At 41.9% G+C, this 15,879-nt stretch overlaps 1 protein-coding gene across 3 annotated transcripts in view; it reads right to left on the minus strand.

Annotated features, from left to right (window-relative positions):
- Positions 1-15,879, minus strand: part of HPCAL1 (hippocalcin like 1) — a 109,405-nt gene that overhangs the window by 74,133 nt on the left and 19,393 nt on the right. For 2 of the 3 annotated variants that reach the window (XM_074947663.1, XM_074947664.1), the window contains exon 2: positions 13,970-14,015. The exons of the other annotated variant lie outside the window; for it this stretch is intronic. The gene's annotated coding sequence lies outside the window, so the exon portion shown is untranslated. The remainder of the gene's footprint in view (positions 1-13,969; positions 14,016-15,879) is intronic. 3 annotated transcript variants of the gene reach the window in all.

Here is a 15,879-nt window from a genome sequence, read left to right on the forward strand (position 1 = left end):
GTGGAGTAACAGATGAGGCAATGCTTTGAACCATCTTGGAAGTTTTCAATAACCAGTTAAGATTAGGTAGGTACACATCATACAGCCTGCCTGTGGAATGTTGCCAATAATTATACCAACTTCCCTGCATATGTGCAAAGTGTATTTTTGTAAGGCTCACAACTAGGTCAAGCCAAAGGCAGGTTTTCCTGGAGCACTCACATGCCCTTCTCCTTGAAGAAAGACAGTCCAATGGTTAGGGTGCTTCAGGACTTGGGACACTCTGATTCAATTCCCTAGTCGGTCACACACTTCCTATGTGACCTTGTGTAAATCACCTAGGATAGGTCTACAGACGCTTGGAGGCGCAATTCTCAGCATAGATAGATATCCATGCACTAGCTGTGTTTGAGCTAGTGTGCTAATAATAGCAGTGTGGCTGCAGGGGCATGGACAGTGGCTTGGGCTAGCTATCCTAATACAACCCAATTCAAGATCCTACAAGTGTATATAGGGAGCTAGCCTGAGCTGCCAGCGCCACTATTTTTAGAGCACTAGCTCAAGCGCAGCTAGCGTTTGAACATCTGCCCAAGCTGGGAGTTATGTCTCCCAACGGCAGCAGGGATGTACCTTTAGATTTTCACTGTCTCAGTTACCCATCTGAGAAACGGGGATACTTGCACTCCCTATCTCATAGGGATGTTGTGACAATAACTGCATTAACAATTGTGAGGTGCTCAGGTACTGTGGTGATATATACATAAGAACCCAAGATAGACATGACTATTTCCATGATGAATTTCAACACTTTACATGCAAAAGTATTTCACAGTGTAGAGTTCTTAAATAGAATTTTTCCTCCCCCACAAAAAAAAAAAAAAAAAAGTGTATTTTGTCCCTCCCCCCCCCCCCCATTCTCCTCGTAATCAAAAATGCTTGAAGCAAACAAATACCATAAGCAAGCAAGCACACACCCAAAACACCCCTTTCAAGAAGAGCCTGAAAAAGTCAGCAAGAGGTGAAAGCTGACAAAGGGTTGTTAGAATGAAAAGACTTCTGCAACCTTAAATACAATGGTCACCGCAATTCCCACTAGAGTACCTGACACAAGGCAACTCTCAGTGCATTGTCAATTCTGATGGGACATGTTACAAATCATTTCACAGAGCATCACTCAGCACAGGTGATGCCACCTCTTGGTGGTAATATGTAAATAGAGTAGGTATCCTGCAGCTTGATACCAAGAAATCCCCTGGATTGCCTGAAAGGATTATCTATTTGGCTGACTGTCTTGAGATGCCCATTTAACTAATTGGCTGAGACATTTCCCAAGGATTGGCTGTGCCCCTGGGGAATGTCTTTGGCACTAGGGAAGAAGAGACATACATATCTGACCACCTGGGAGGTCTGGGAGGATGGCTTCAGGTGGGATAAGAGGCAGGTCAGATGCTGCATTGTGGACTCTATGTTCCCAGGCTGCAGGATGGAAGTGAAATTATGACATTCAAGGGGAAAGACAAAGCATTTTTTGACAAACTTCAGGATCATCTTCTGTGGGGTAGAGTAGTAGAAAACCCTTAGCCCACTGCACTGAAGCACCCTATTAATATATTGGATACTAGGGATGGAAAAAGAAAAGAAGCTATTATGTTCCGGGTTAGAAATCCACTTTGGTACAGGCATGAATATTTCGTATTGGTATCACTTCAAGAAAGTGGGATTACGATCAGTGAACTAATTTGGCAACATTGCTGTTCATTCTTTTCTCACTAAAAACTCTGGCTTAAAATATACAGAGAGATTGGTAGTTTGACCTTTAGAAGGAACGTAAAGAGCACTGCAACAGAATCACAGAGTATTTTCCAATTTGTAAAAAGCTAATAGGCCCCTGTATAATTTGAAAAATTATTTTATTGCAAAACTGTTTAGGTAGCTGTCATTAGTTTAAAGGCCCATTTTTGTTCAATGACTGCAGTTTCTCATTCTCCCAATACCATGCATCATAACTGTCATCACTAAGCCCTGATTTTATGGAAGCCTCCAGCAGTATCATTATACTCAAGGGCCTGCTAACATTTTCAACATTAACCCACTTCTCTCAGATTTTAGCTTGTCTTTAGGGTAAATCTTAGGCTTTATTCAGACATTTAATTGTTGTACCTGCCTATCTTCTGCATAAGCAAATCATGCATAATATTCCCTGTATGTTATCTGGTCATTCAAGAACCCATCTATATCAAGCCAGGCCTTTAACAGGGGCTGGGAACATGTACGCTACAGTTCATATTTTAATCATGGTGGGGACAAGTGTTGTGTCTTGTTCCAACCAAGTTGGAACTCTGCATAGGGTTCTTATTCTAACCCTCTTCCAACTCTCCATCCTACTGCGTCATCCTATATAACGCAAGGCATAAGAAAGGGGATGGGGATATCCATAATTAGAGGATTTTGTTTTTCCTTTTTAAGGTTTCCCTGTTTTACCCATAAGTAGGAGGGGGCAGACTGGTTTTAAATATTCCACAAAACAAAACAATAACTTCCAAGAACCAATTAAGGCCTTGTTTATACTAGAAAATTGTACCACTTTAACAGAGGTGAAAGTAAGCCGGTCCGGTCCGATGTACCGGTAAGAAAGCTGGTACACAGCTGTCTGTACCGGTAGGGCTGCTGATGGTGGGGGCAAAAGGGGCAGCTGCCCCAGGACCCAGTGATTTAAAAGGGGCTAGGGCTCCTGGCAGCGGCCGGAGCCCCTGACCCTTTAAATCGCCTCCTTTAAATTGCAGCTGGAGCCCTGGGCGGCACGGGCCCTGCAGCGCTGAAGAGCTAGCTGGGGGAGTCTGGTCCCAGCCCCGCCCCCTCCCCCAAACTTTGCCCAGGACCCTGGCCACCCTGCACACTGGTAAGTCCGTTAAGTTACTTTCACCCCTGCACGTCATTATACTGGTATAGCTACAGCACTACAACTCTGCCCCAGCGTGAGCGCAGTTATACAGGTATAAAGGTACTTACACCAGTACAGCTATTCCTTCGCAGAGAGGGAAACAACTGTACTGGTGTAAAGCACCTTTATATCAGTATAACTGATCAACACTAGGGCTTGTACTGACTATTTTATTTACTTATTTTATTGAAATAGTTCTATCAATCATACCCATAACCCCAGTAGTTCTAGTGGTACAACTTTCAAATACAGACCAGGCCTTAAGCTGCTAAGTGATAAGAACATATTTACCTATCACATCATTTACAAAACCCAAGTACTTATGAGCAAGGAAATGACTAGAAAGGACCCTAAGTTTTCCACTGGAACATAAACTGCACACTTTCTTATTCAGTATAAAGAAATGTGTGTTTTGTCAAAGCACAGCAACCCTGAATGACCTCTGACTAGCTGGAGTGAGTCTTCAGCTCACATGAGCCTCTTGTTAAAAAAGAGAGCGGACCTTTGGACACAGCTATGAATGTAAATGAGAATCTTAGTTTTCAGGGGAGGGGAAAGGTAGTACAGAAAATGCAAGCCAATGGCTAGAGTTGAAGGGGGGGGAGTGATAGCTCAGTGGTTTGAGCATTGGCCTGCTAAACCCAGGGTTGTGAGTTCAATCCTCGAGCGGGCCATTTAGGGATCTGAGGCAAAAATTGGGGATTGGCCCTGCTTTGAGCAGGGGGTTGGACTAGATGACCTCCTGAGGTCCCTTCCAACCCTGATATTCTATGAAATGATGAAGCAACTGGAGTCCAGTTCTTCAGTAGGATGCTGGAAAAACCTATATCTCATCAACAAAAATGATTAACTTTGTAATTAAGCCTCCATTTTCTTCAAATACAATCAGTGCATGGGTTTTCAAGGAGGTTTAACATTATTGAAAGTACAGTAGAACCTCAGTTATAAACACCTGGGGAATGGAGGCCGTTCATAACTCTGAAGCGTTCATAACGTTGAACAAAACGTTATGGTTGTTCTTTCAAAAGTTTATAACTGAACATTGACTTAATACAGCTTTGAAACTTCAATATGCAGAAAATGCTTTTTCTTTATTTTAAAAAAAATAAGCACAGAAACAGTTTTCTTACCTTGTCAAAATTTTTTTTTTTTAAAACATTCCCTTTATTTTTTTTAGTAGTTTACATTTACCACAGTACTGTACTGGCTTTTTGGGGGGTCTCTGCTGCTGCCTGATTGCATACTTCCAGTTCCAAATGAGGTTGTGATTGACCGGTCAGTCTGTAACTCTGATGTTAGTAACTCTGAAGTTCTACACATGAAAGGGGTTGAAACAAGACTTAGGCCTGGTCTACACTGGGGGGGGCATATCTCGATCTAAGTTACGCAACTTCAGCTACGTGAATAACATAGCTGAAGACGACGTACTTAGATCTACTTATTGCAGTGTCTGACGCTTCCCCGTTGACTCCACCTGGGCTCCCGCTTCAGCGGAGTGCTGGAGTTGACGGTAGAGTGCTCGGCCGTTGATTTATCATGTCTAGACTAGATGCGATAAGTCAACCCCCGCTGGATTGATTGCTGCCAGTCGATCCAGCGAGTAATGTAGACAAGCCCATACTTTTCTATAGGATGACACAGAACTATTAGATAAGGGTCAAAGTTTCAGATTGGGGTAAATTATATTTTTCAATCTACTTCAAAAACACTGATCATTTCTCTTCAAACCTTGCAAAAATATTTCCTTTTGCCTTCAGTCCAAGTCTGGCAACTTTCAGATCCAACAAGCTTTCCAAGTCACAGTTATTCATAGATTTTAAAACCAACGGGGCAATTTATGGATCTTCTACTTTGACCTCCTGCATAACGAAAGCCATAGATTTCATCCAGTGATTCCTGCATCTAGCTCAACAACTTGTGGTTATTAGAGAGTGGGATTAAAATAGGGCTTTATAAAGGAACACTATTTTTTCAACACTATTATGGAAAGTAATATCACTGCATCTTCATAATCTACCGATTTTATTATCAAGAAATGCTGAAAATTGAACCATTCTATTTCACAGACTGACCTCTGGAGTGCTTCAACCTCTATGACTATAATAATTTATACTGTCTAAAGTGGAATTCGTGCTATGAAACCAAACTAAATGCAAAGCTTATCCAAATGGACACCATCATTTAGAGTTCCTGGCTATTAAAGAGAGAGTTGAAAAGATTCCATTCTGAGGTTTCTACTCCCACTTTAGATTAAGAACAGAAGACAAAAAGTAGCAATAAGAGGTAAACATTTTGAAGGGCATGAGGCTTTGTAAATTCTTGCATTTACAAACACACACACCCAATTGTGGGCCAAATTTGACCCAATCATGTTCATTTAAAGACATTAAACCTAGTGAATAAAATTTTCCAACTTGTATATTGAAAGTTAGGTGCCTAAATATAAATTTTAGGTGCCTAAATTCAGGCACCCAAGGTTAGAAATTTTGGCCAGCAGTTCAGATGAGAGTTGAGTGGAGAAAGGGAATTCTATTTCTTGGAGGATGTTAATATTTCAAAATTTGGTTTCATTCCTATTTGAAAACATCTCCACTTCAAATTTTGGAATTCTCCAAAAAGGGAAAGCTTTGGGGTCCAGGACTCCAGGGCAGTCCACCTGGCAGGCTGCCCTGAAGCCACAAACCCTCAAAGCCCTGGGGTCCTCAATTCAGGGGCCGCCTGCATGGCAGGCTGCACCCAGAGCTGCAGACCCTGGAAGCCTTAGGAGACCAGGCTGCTGAAGAGGTGCAAGTACAAGAGCTCGGAAGCCCTGCTCTACAGCACCCCATCAAGTGAGCTGTAGAGGAACCTAGGAAACTGGGAGCCTGGGCTTCCAGGCTTTTGGTTCCCCAACATGCCACCAAATGGCAAGCTGGCAGGAAACTAAGGGCATTTCAATTTAGATGAATCTGCATTCACGGATGGAAAATTTTCTACCAGCTCTAGTACTAATGGCTTTCAAGGAAATCGTTCAGTCAAATCTTTCAAACAAATGTGGCCTGATTTTCCAAAGCGTGGTCCCTCTGAAGCATCCGGCACTGGCTAATCTCAGAAGACAGGATATGGGACCAGACAGACCACTGGTTTGAGCCGGTATGGCCAATCTTATGTTAAGGTAATATCCCAACAGCTCCTGTTGACTTTACTGAGCCCATTTTCAAAATAAGCAACTTTCCTTTTTTTATTTTAAAAATATTTATTTTTGGTAACTAGCTTTAAATTGCCTAAATCTAAAAATTTCAGCCACAGTTCATACATAACCTCTGTCCAGGTTTCTTTAAAAGCGGCAAAGAGTCCTGTGGCACCTTACAGACTAACAGACGTATTGGAACATAAGCTTTCGTGGGTGAATACCCACTTAGTCACGTAGTTGAAATTTCCAGAGGCAGGTATAAATATGCAAGCAAGAATCAGGCTAGGGATAACGAGGTTAGTTCAATCAGGGAGGATGAGGCCCTCTTCTAGCAGTTGAGCTGTGAACATCAAGGGAGGAGAAACTGCTTTTGTAGTTGGCTAGCCATTCAGAGTCTTTGTTTAATCCTGAGCTGATGGTGTCCAATTTGCAAATGAACTGAAGCTCAGCAGTTTCTCTTTGAAGTCTGGTCCTGAAGTTTTTTTAAAGGTAGCCATCCTGCAGCAAATCTGCTATTGTGTGTCCAGGGAGACTGAAGTGTTCTCCTACAAGTTTTTGTACACTGCCATTCATAATATCTGATTTGTGTCCATTTATCCTTTTACATAGGGACTGGTTTCTTTAGTTGCCTTTCCTTTGCATTAATGACTACAATTCTTTTCTTTTGAAATCTTTTGAAAGTTCTATATTGTTTAATGTGACAGTTCAACCACATCAAGAAATTATGGAAGTCAGCGGTCAGTTCTGGCAATAGGAATAGGACATCAAAGTCAATCTGACATACTATTTGTAGACAGCTCTTACTGTACTTCCCAAGCAGGTCTGACCTCAGCTACCGGGCATGGGCATGCATTTATTTTTCCTCAGGATACAAGCTACTATATGGTGATAACAGTGAAGAACATTATGGAAGTGATCATCAAGAAATTTAGAACCTGGTCCAAACCCACTTAAGTCAAAGGAAAGACTCCAAGTACTTCATTGTGATTTGATCTGCTCCTTAAACATGCACCTCATTTTATCTTTTGACTAATCAGAGTCAAGCCTTGTTTGTCTGAATTTGTCAGGCAACTCCATAAACATACAGATGCATAAAACCTCTACTAGATACAGTTCTAGGAGTGGTTCCCCAGATAACTGGATAATACGACCATGTATTAATATAGTCTGAATGTGTCTTATTCCATTATAGTCCTTCCTTCTCTACACATCCACATTTTTAAAAGGAAAAAACCCCAAACAAACAGAAACCATTGCAGCCAGAGGTTTTAGCTAATCATCTTTGCAAGGGTAATATGATTGCGAGTATGGGACATGATGCTACCATCCTTACCTCACGTGAGCAATCTTTATGCACACGAGTAGCTCCATTAAAATCAATGAGGCTATCTGTGAGCATTTAAGTGTTGCAAGACTGCATCCTGTGTTTCCATGCACCATCACACACAGTGATGAGAAAATGCTGTACCATGAGCCAAATGTGACTATTTTGTTCCAAAACTGGTGAATGTGGTTGAGGTTGTTATGGAAAACAAAATTAACCTACTCACTACTGAAGGAAAAAGAGCGAGCTCATGACTAATCTTTTCAGTTCTTGGTATTGACAGGATTTACACAGCCATACTGATTTTTATAAAAATAGTAAATCGTATTACCTCTATACTGCAAGACCAAAGATGCACAACGATACCTTAATACAGATTAAATAAAAATAGCACTACCTGAGTCAATCTGAAGATAATAATGCTTTGTAATCCCACACTATTAAAGGATGAACATTTGCATAGCAGTGAATCAACATGAGATACTTGCAGTAGGATACAATTCTCTTTTTGTTTCTTATACTATACTAATATTCATGCAAAATTTGGAAGGAGGAAGGTGTGTGTAGTAGGTTCAGTATGTGGAGAAGAAAAGCACTGCTGTTAGAGAATGCCAAGCTCAGTATCTCCTTTCAGTTCTGAAATATTAGCCCATAATTACATTGTCAGCAATACTATCGCTATATTACATTTTCAAGCAAGGTGGTCTCTGAGTTACTGCATTTATCCTTAAAATGCTCCCTGAATAAAACTGCAAATTTGTAGAGCTTTTTCAGCATTGAAAAAAATCAAGAAGTTTCCAGGAGTTGATATTGCAAGTCCCTTCGTAAAGTGAAAAATATGAAGCATGCATGGTGTGTTGCATATCCACCCTAATTAAAAAAATTATTGAATTATTCAAGGAAACATGCAAAAATGTGATATATATTAAGTACAATACAGAAGAGCTTGAATAGTGAAAATATTAACAAAACTGAATTATACAATGAACATGAAGAAATGGGAAAGAAAAAGGAAAGGAAAGAAGCTGGATACAGGAAGAAGAGCAGAAATATGAGTAAAAATACATTCTTCATTTAGTAAATAAGACAGGAATGGTCCCAATATAAGATTAAATTGGCCTAATTACTTTGTAATATAGCAGATGGCCAGGTCTGTTATGGTTAAGGTTTATCTATACACATTACTCTCTTACATAATATTCTTCACTTCAATGGTGGTGTGAGCCACTTGTTTATGCTAGGCTTTCAGTACTTAATTTATCCATGTTGGACATCCAGCTCTTGTAGTTCCTACCAAAAGGTGGCAAGAGATAAATACCAAAAACGTAAAGTCAATGGAATTTTCTTTTCAAAAAAATTTGTGGTATATTCTTTACCTTTTTATCAGCTGAAAGGGAAAATGTAGCATGAGCTGCATTGCCACATGGAGGAGGCAGTGGTGCCTTAGGACATGTCTACACATATAGCACTGCAGTGGCACAGGTGCAGTGGTGCATCTGGTGAAGACACACTATGCTGAAAGGAGAGAGCTCTCCCATAGGCATAATAAAACCATCTCTATGAGCAGCAGAAGCTATGTCAGCAAGAGAAGCTCTCCCACCAACAGCACTGTCTACATGGTGTTTATGTTGGTGTAATTTATGTCACTCAAGGGGGCGGTTTATTCTTACCCCAAGCGACAAATTCTGTAGACAAAGCCTTATACAACTAAGCCAGTACTCTGGCTGACTTGAGCTGGGGCCTGAGCTAAGAGAAATCAAAGGGAAAGAGAGACACCCCAATGCAAAGACTGAAGAATGGAGTTTGCCAACTGAGTTTCACAATGGGAACTCCAAAGTGGGGGGAGATCTGCAAGAAGAAGAAATACTTATCTTTGTTCTAGCATTACCACAGAGTAAAGTAAAGGTGAAGGAAACTGTTCATGACAGGGAATGAGTGGGTAGCATTAAAAGAGGTGCTCTGGGTCCACCAACTTTTAGGGCTTTAGGAGAAGCAGGCACAAATTAATCTAGTTCTCAGTGAACAAGGGACCATGTTAACTACTGGCAGACTCAGAGGTCATGGGCTGAATTGGCAACGACCGATATTACCTTCTCATATCCAGAAGTTTCCCACAATCCCAAATCAAGGAGGAGGAAAAATAGGAAGAATCAGAGGTTGCATTGCCTAGGGTGACCAGGATTTAATCCTCGAGCTAGGGAGTGATGTTTGTAGGGAATGAGAGTTCAGAGACTCTCAGGACGGTTTGGACTGCTAGACAGGCATGTTAGGGTCCAGGAACACTCAGGGACATGCGACTACTGGGAAGATTAAATGGCACTCCCCTTCCTACAGGTCCCACCTCTTCCACCACTTTATGCTTTAGCAGAGTCCAAATTATTTGCTTTTCTGCTGCCTCCTCCTTTCTGATTCCATCACACTAGAGGAATATATAGCTACAGTGTGCCAGTGAGCAGAGGGAGAGAAAGAATAGGGCTGTGCAGAGAGGGGGAACAAGTTGTACTGCCGGCCAGGAGAAGATGGGTAAAAAGACTTAATCTAGGAGGGGCTATCCAGTAGGAGTAGTTGTATGAGCAATGGGCAGTTTTTAATTAAACTGGGTGCTGGGGTGCAAAAAAAACTTCCACACAACTTCCCCAAAAACCCAGACTCAGGAGCACTGACTGCAATTCGAGATAATTCCAGTACAACCAGGGTACCTGGTCACTGTAACCTACCATTTCCTGGGCTGTAGATAAAGGGTTTTATTTCCATTACTATCACTGTCAGTCCTGTGATATTTCATGGGTAAGAAGTCAACCTAATACCTCACACACTCTTCCATTTGGTACAATTTTCCAGATATAGGGGCATCTTTACTATCCCTTTAAGATAAGGACAGCTCAGTTTTTGATTAAAGTGTTTAGGAAAGTCAGTTTATTGCCAGGATAAATCTCTCTTGCTCTGGATTCTGCAAGCGCTTTTCGACTTCTAGTTCTATCATTCTGAATTCAAGAACTTGCTAGTTCTGGTTGTAGGTTTCAGTGCTGAACCAGAGATCTTTCTCCATACACTCTGGAACTGGAAAAAGACTGGTTAAGCCAAGCAGCCCATTTACCTACCAGAAAAAAAATTTGCTTTCGGTGATGTTTGCAGTGTTTTGTCCTTCAGATCTCACAGTACTAGATCTGGCCGTACACCAGCTCCACAACGGTGTACACACACCACTGCCTCACGCCCCTACCCTCTCTCAGCCACTCATTCATGCAGATTATAGCAATTCCCTCCTCTATCACCTCTGAGAATCACTCTCACCAAGTCCCCAGTCTATTCAGACTAATGCTGCAAACATGCTCACCACCAAGAATACACAAGACTGCTTTCCCCAAACCTCATCCAAAGAAACCTCCCAAATTCTGTCTCCTGGATTTCAAAACCCTTCGTGGTTCCTATGCCCCTCAATCTGATCTCATTCTCCCAATACCTTCACTTGCTGCCTCCTCTCAGACCCCAACCCAATCTACTCTGTTGGAGGTTGATCCTCTGCTGCTGCTTCTGACCAGCTATGCAGCTCACCAATCCTAAACAAAACAAAAAACAAAAAACACCAGCTTGATACTCACCTTATCAACACTACCAACAGCAGCTGTTGGTTCCCCACACTGGTGGTTACCAGTTCCCTATGCATCTCCTAGTCTATTAACCCCCCGCCCCCGATCCCCATCATATCTAGCGACCATTGCAATGTCTGTGCATTGTGAGACATTTGCATGAATGACATGCAAACATTATTACACCAAAATAAGCCATCATATCTTTCTTACACACACACACAGTAAATACAGGCAAGGCACATCACGGAGTCTCATTGCATTCCTGTTTATACCTGATATCGTTCCTCTGTGAAACGTCAAGTCACATGGAAAAATAGATTCTAAAAACAATAAATTAAACCAGAAGGGCCCAATTTTAAAACATTCAGTGTGTCATGTTTCGAGCATCACAAATACATTTCTGGAGGTGTATCATGTAATCATTAAGCTTCTTGCACAACACAATTAAATCTTGTGAAAACCCTGTAAGAGCGCGTGCAGCATAATGTAATGACAGATTGTTCACCCCATAAATGCCAATTAAATTACAGTTCTAAAACTGCCAGTTTTATTCAGAAAGCTATTCGCCAACACAAAATTGAAATTGGAAAGAGTTTAAAGCAGGGATTAAAAAACTTCAATGTGCAAGATCACAAATGCATCATTTGGAATGCATTTTATTAATTCAGTACTTATTAACTGGAGATTTACTGGTATGTCAAACCAAACTAAGGTTACAGATAGTAGAATGCAGACGAATTTTATTCTATTCTGAAAAAAATACACAAAGGTAGAGCTTCGTTAATCAAACTTCACACAGAGAGCTCATCAGTAAAATTCTAATACAAAGCTGTATAAATGCAAGACTATTAACACTGCACAATAGAAGTCTTTAAAGTCAAGAAATACAGAAGGAAAGATTCCTATACCAATGTTAATTGAGCTGTTCTGCTCACATAGGCCCCAATTCAGCACACATTTTAACCACATGACTAACTTTAAGTGCATAAAGAGTCCCAGTGGGACTACTCATTTGCTTAAAGTCAAGCATATGGTTAAGTAGATTGTTCAATCAGGGCCTATACCATAGCACCCAATCTGGAAAGCACATAAGCACATGATTAAGTACTTCCCTGAATTGGGACCATAATGTTTTTCCTATTCAAACATACATCTTAATATATTACTGTTTAGGCTATACAACATATACATTGAAGTGTACAATGTGGAGAGTTACTATTGCTCTAGGAAACCACCAACTCAAAATTTGAACTTTTTTTCCAAATCGAATAAAGTAATTTCGGGTACTACATATGACTCTGAGTGCCCCAAAAACTTTCAGGGGGTTACAATATATTTCACCTGCCATGTTTTTCCCAATATCCTGTAGCTTGTGAAAATCCTATATAAAGAACGGGAAAAATTAACATTTTCACAAGCACCTCAGTGACTTCGGAGCCCATGGGCTGGTCTACACTGAAAGCTGTACCAGTGTAATTATGTCAGTGAGAGGTGTGACTTTTTGCTGATATAGTTAGTGCAGTAAAAGCCCTAGGATGCACACAGTATAAAAAGTGCTTTATACTGGTACTACATTTCCTGAACCAGAATAAGCTATATTGGTATAAGCACTTCTATATTGACATAACTGTGCCCACATCGGGGAGTTGGGAGAAGAGGGGTTTGCTGCTTTAACTACACACATATCCGTAAAGGTGTTAGCCATCGGAGATGTCTACTTAGACTTAAGCCACAAGTTCAAATCCTAGCAGGCTTGACTCAATCCTTTGTCCTATGTAGAAAATTAGGGTGTCATGCATTATGTGTGGGGGTCTTTGTGAAAGAACTTAATTGATGTCCTGTCTGTTCTGCATGGACAAATGTAATGGCTCTTTAGTAAGAGTAGGGGTTCTTGGCAGAAATTCATCCCCTCCAACATGGACACACAAAATATTGTGCAGCATGCTGTGCAAAAGAGATTGCTGCATTTCAGTTGTGCTGTGCATGGACACTCGTGAAATACACTGGGATCTTCTGTAAAATAAATATGTATATATTTATTTTACAGAAGGGGAGGTGGTCCAGTAATTAACTGAGGTTGAATTTCCCAAGTGTTTTAATCTATCTGAACACACGATCACTTTAATAGCTTGTATCCTGTGCACTGGGGAAATGAAACGCAAGGATAAACTTCCTGAGCAATTAATGTGTAATGATATAATTGTGTTAATCTTATTGGGAAAAATTTAGCATTGAAAGACGAAATGCAGTAGCAACAACTACACATTTATTCAGAAACAGTAAGAGAGAATACTACTGACCAGATCCACAACTGGTATCTAAACTGATTCACATCAGTTTAAGAGCTGGCTCTGCATGTGCATAATGTGGCCACATTAACATTTCTGTAGGAACCTTACCTTTTCACATTTGCTGACTATTTTAATGTTTTGTTTACCTAATTTTAACTACATAGAGATGTACGGCATACATGAGTATACTATGAAGACACAAGCCACATTAGTCAGAGGCAAGAGTGAGTTATTCCAAACTTTAAAATTCCATTCTGTTCAATTTAAATAGGTTAGTTATGTTCTCAAGGAAGTCGTCCTTTGAAATGGAAAGGAGGACTTTGGCCTCATGGGGCAGCATAGACTATTAGATCTGAATACAAACTAATTTGCACAAAATTTCCCCCACTGGAGATACATTAGCTTAAAAAGATAAAACTTAATTACTGAATTCTCAGGAAATTCATTCTGGTGTGAAGATAAAAGTTTGTAACATTGATGTAAAAAGACCAGACTTGTCCTTCAAGTCAACAATTAATGGCATCCTGTCTATAAGTGTGACCCCAAATTTGGCTCAATGCAGAGGATTAATACTTGCTGCAAGCCAAGTTTTGAGGCTTACATTTTCTGTTCTTTCAGATCACTAGGTGCTTTGAATGGGGCAGAAAAGAGGGAGAAAATCACCCTTACCTCTTATCTTGAATCTCTTCAGAGCAATTCAGATGCATTCACTTGCCTGAAAGAAAAAGCATAAGACATACATACTTGACCTAGAGTTTTCCCCTAAGTCTCAGTCTTTGGGACAAATCTTGTTTTTGGCCCCCCTGTGCAAATCTCTTGGGTCAACAGGGCTGCACACATGTAACAGAGATCAATATCTAGCCCTTAGTGTGAAAATTCTGCGAGTATTATTCAGTAGTCATTCCAAATGCATACAGTGGGGGTGGGGGAACCTACAGCCCGTGGGCCGGATTTGGCCCGCTGCTTCATTTCAGCAGGCCTGCGACAAGTCTCAGCACCACGGGCCAGAAACCCTTAGCCTCGGCACACCCCCCGCGGGACTGGAGCCATGAGCGCCAGCTCACCCTACTGCGGGGGAAAGCTGGGGTTGCCAGGCTGTTAAAGTTTGGTCAGCTCAGCGCAGCTCCCAGAAGCAGTTAGCATGTCCCTGCGGTCCCTGGGCTGAGAGGCCATCAGGGAAGCTTTGCGTGCTACCCCCGCCCCCAGTGTCGGCTCTGCAGCTCCCACTGGCCAGGAACCGTGGCCAATGGGAACTGTGGGGGCGGTGCCTGCAGGCATAGGCAGTGCGCACCAAGCAGAGCCCCCAGGCCCTCCGCCTAGGGGTGGGACATGGAGGCTGCTTCTGAGAGCAGTGCAGAGCCCTGGCAGGCAGGTAGCCTGTCTTAGCCCCACTGCGCCACCGACCAGGAGCCACCTGAGGTAAGCGCCGCCCAGCCGGAGCCTGAACCCCAAACCCCCTGCCCTAGGTCCAAACCCCTCCCACATCGTAACTCCCTTCCAGACCCCGCACAGGTTGGAACTCCCTCCCGCGCCCAACCTCCCTCCCGGAGCCCACACCCCGCACCTCCTCCCGCAGCCCAACCCCCTGCCCTAGCGCTGAGCCTGCTCCCTCACTCCAAACCCCTTGGCCCCAGCCTAGAGCCCCCTCACGCACTGAACTGCTCACTTATGGTCCCACCCTGTAGCCTAGGGGAAACCCTGAGCTGCCGCCCCCCTGCAGGGCTGTCTGGCTCACAACTGATGTTTTCTGTGGGTCAGTGGCCCCTGATAGAAAAAAGGTTCCTCACCTCGGCATACATCTATGAAACTTTACAACCTAAATGTACGTTCTGTTTGTCCTGAAATATAGAAAACTGCTAGGGAATTGATCAGTACGTAAATTTTTCTTATTGTGCATGAAAAAATCAATTTTACTGGCCTTCAAAGTCCACTTGTACCATCCTCCCTGCTTGATGCTGTTATACGTTCTTCAGAAAGAACGAGTCAATTTTAGCTCAAAGAAAAATCCCAACATGCAAGCATCGGTCTTGAACCTCCAAATATTATTTGTCCAGATCTAGGAGTAAAAGAAAGGCAACCAAACTATGCAGACACCAGTTTCGTTTTCTGGAGCCATTAATGACGTTATAAAAGAAGGTTAGAAATGGCTTCTCTTACAGTCCGTTATCTTACTTCAACAGAACTGAGACTACTACTACTTTGTATCTCTGCAGGGCCTGCCAGGCAAGGATCCTAAAGCTCTTTACAAACATTAATACAGAGTTTTTTTACCCAGAAAAAGTAGTATCAAAAGATTCCAGGAAGTCCACTAGGAACTTTGCTATTACTATAGATTTTACATAGAAGGTGCTCAGATACTACAATGAGGGGTGGCAGAATAAAACCCTCAGATAATTAATTTAGCCTCACCACCCCTGTGGGAGCAAGTATTTATTTCCATTTTTCAGACGGAGGGCCAGGTGAGTTTATAAATCAAATAAAGCCCCCACTAAACTCAATGGAATGACTTCAAGTGGGAGTTAAATCAGGCCTTAAATTACTTTCCCGAAGACCCAAAGTCAGTGGTAGAGGAGGAAACC

This window comes from Natator depressus, chromosome 3 (assembly GCF_965152275.1).
Source record: "Natator depressus isolate rNatDep1 chromosome 3, rNatDep2.hap1, whole genome shotgun sequence".
Classification (NCBI taxonomy): Eukaryota; Metazoa; Chordata; order Testudines; family Cheloniidae; genus Natator; species Natator depressus.